The following is a 3,028-nucleotide window of genomic DNA, read 5'->3' on the forward strand; positions in this document are numbered from 1 at the left end:
TTTCTTTCAGTGAAGGTCCAATAGGACCTAGACCCACACACCTCATCTGCTCCATTCTCCCACCACCATCAGCCATCTCGGATCGATCAGGGGTTTCCTGGGAAGCTGTCCACTTTATTTATAGGTTTTGAGGTGACCCAGCCAGGGGAAGTTCACCCTGCTCCCACTCCATAGTGTCTAGACAAAGTCTGGACAGTGACACGCTCCACAACTGCTGCGACTTTTGACACCATGTAGCAGGTTCACCTGGGACACTTTAGCAACCACAGCATGGGACAGCCAGGGACAAACACCCCTTGTCGGGTTCACATAAAACTAGAAAGCAAATTATTGGCATTAGGGGGACAATCATGTTGCAGAGTTTGGTGCCGTCAATCAGGGGGGTTCAGCTGGGACAGCTGGGGCCAGGCAAGGGCAGTGCAGCCAGGCAGGGGGTGTAACTCTGTGCAACTCTGTGTATGTCATGGGCATGCTTTTTCTGGGTGGGTTTTAGCCCTGCTTGGTCCGTTGGTGCAGCAGCAGGCAGCCAGGGAGCAAAGTGTCAAGACATGGCTCCCAGCGACACATGACCTGAACTGCTGAGAACTTAAGAAATAGCTGGTGAGGGTATGAAGGGTGACAGCATTTTAGGCTCATTACCAGGTTCACACAGCTCCACTTCTCCTCTCTCCATGGAGCTGGCCTGAGGGTGCACGGCCCCTGCTAGTGGTGTCATGTCCCCTGGTAACAGCAAAATCGGTCCAGTCATGCCCAAAGGTGTATGCCACCAGGCCTGCACAATCTGATACAGGTGGTGCTGGGTGCCAAGCAGCCGGGGCCATGCTGTGAAAGACACATCCCAGAGCTGATATGATCTGGATGATACCCCTCTATGCTGCAGTGGAAGTCACCAACAAGCATCTGTGTGGAGGACTAGATTAAGTTGTTAAGGCCTGCAAAACACTCACTTAAGGCTTTTGCATTGGCTGGGAATTGAACCCAGGTCTCCTGCTTGGGAAGCAGGAATTCTACCATTGAACCACCAGTGCTTGAAATGAGGAAAGTCTTGTCCAAGTCCTGAGTATTTTTTCCAAGTCCTCAAAAAGAAAAGGTAACGGTAAACCCTTCCCTCCATTCTGATTCACTTCAAGGAGAAACAAGCCCAAGGTTTAGGGTAATCTTCAATCTCATGATCCAAAGCTGATCAAGCATCACTGGCCAGAACTTTAAGAAACAGCCTGCAGTAGAAAAAGGTCTGGATGGACATAGCAGAGACCCCCGCCTGTCTGGTGTCTGTGCCACAGGCAGGGCATTTGGCTGCTCCTTTTCCTTTTCCTGTCTTGATCCTTGCAGGAATCTTTCCCTGGCCCCAGGGCAAGAGGAGGGAGACGATCACGGAGCGAAGGAGAGCCAGCCCCGAGCAGAACAGCTTTCATGGGGAGTTTGCCTCCTCTCGGCATCTCCCCTCAGTGCGGGAGAGGAGAGCGTGAGTTCCCAGCTCCAAGGGCCCAGGGCTTCCTTCCACCGCTGTTACAACACACGTGTCACACGATCAGTGCTACACACTTGTGCACCCATGGCATATCAGTGACACAAAAATGCATGTATCTCACCGGCTAATCCGAGTTGGGGGAGTTGATCCAGTTGGACACTGCAGGGTAGGATGAGGTGTTGACCTGGCTCAGATGTGTGGAGAGGGGCAGAGGGCAATTAATGCTATCTGACCTGGATGTGTCCATGTCAACCCCACTGCTGGGGATGCCAGGCAGAATGGGCGGACTGGCGGGATCCCATGGGGCCTGGCTGAGGACTCAGCAGGCAGGCCAGGCTCAGGTGAGGTGACGTGATGGGGCCATGGCAGGTGGGGAGCAGCATCTGGCTGCTGACACTCAGTGTTGCTGCCAGTGGGGCAGAGGAAAACTGAGTGCCCAGGGTGGTGGGACTGGCTGCATGTGCCACAGCTTGGACTGCTCCCCAATCTGTAGACTTAAAAGTTTCATGCTGTGGGCCAGATCCAGGCCACAGGCTGTATTTTGCACACCCCTGCAAATGTGGGGAAGAGGAAAGGAGAGGGAAATTCAGGAGAGAGCCAAGCCAAGCCACCTCTTTGCAAAAGAGCTGGCACTGCAAGAAGAACAAGACAGAGGCTCTGCCGAGACTTGAACTCGGATTACTGGATTCAGAGTCCAGGGTGCTGGCCATTACACCACAGAACCAATACAAGAGATGCCTCATGGCTGCATGAAGAAACCTTGCCAGAGGCCACCTGCCCAGGGCAGCCGGTCCCCAAGACTCCCCGAGTGTCCGTGGGGAAGAGCTCCTCAGACGGGTGAGGCAGTCTGAACAAACCCACTCCTCCGACTGGGCAAGGCTTCAGAAAGAGTCCTCTAGCCGTCCGCAGAAGGGGAGGAAAGGGGACGTGCGGAGTTCCTTCCCTTGCCCTTAAGCAGTAACCACAAGCCCCAGACTTTGTGGGAGGTTTAGGGTTGAGCAAAGCTGTGCTGTAAAAATTTGTCCCGAGATTGATTCCTACCCCATGCTGTTCCTCTCCCCCGTCTAAACTCCAGCATCCTCCTCCTATCTTTAGCTTCCCTTCCATAGATGCAGGTCATGAATTCCTCAGAAACCACCCAGAAAAGATTAGATCCTGTAAGTCAGCGCACAGGGTGAGTGAGGGAGCCTGAATGCCAGCCGAAGAGTGACAAGGTCCCTTGGGTAAATCTGATATCTTTTATAAGACCAACTGAAATAGGTGGACAACTTCTTTGCAAGCTTTTGGGTATAAATGTCCCTCATCAGGCTGAGGAAGCATCCCCAGTTGCTTTCTGCTCTTCCTGGGTGGAATAAGTAGTAAAGAAGCCAGAGGCTGGTGTGCATGCAAGAGAGCTGATCAGTGAAGGTGTAAATTGAGGAGAGAGCGCGGGTGGGGGTGGAGAGTGGAGGAGAAAAGTGTTTCCACGATGTTTCAACGTTTCACCCATAGGTTATAATGGGGAAGGTTGAAACAGCCTATAACTTTGTCATTTCTGGCCTGATTTGTATGAAACAA

At 52.6% G+C, this 3,028-nt stretch overlaps 2 non-coding genes across 2 annotated transcripts; both read right to left on the reverse strand.

Moving 5' to 3' along the window:
• Nucleotides 1–957: 957 nt before the first annotated feature.
• Nucleotides 958–1,028, reverse strand: TRNAG-CCC. Its single transcript has one exon. It is a non-coding gene; the product is annotated as a tRNA-Gly (tRNA).
• A 1,095-nt stretch (nucleotides 1,029–2,123) lies between these two features.
• Nucleotides 2,124–2,195, reverse strand: TRNAQ-CUG. The gene has a single exon. It is a non-coding gene; the product is annotated as a tRNA-Gln (tRNA).
• Between the last annotated feature and the right edge of the window lie 833 nt (nucleotides 2,196–3,028).

The sequence above is a fragment of the Alligator sinensis genome, unplaced genomic scaffold, assembly GCF_000455745.1.
Source record: "Alligator sinensis unplaced genomic scaffold, ASM45574v1 scaffold1183_1, whole genome shotgun sequence".
NCBI lineage: Eukaryota > Metazoa > Chordata > Crocodylia > Alligatoridae > Alligator > Alligator sinensis.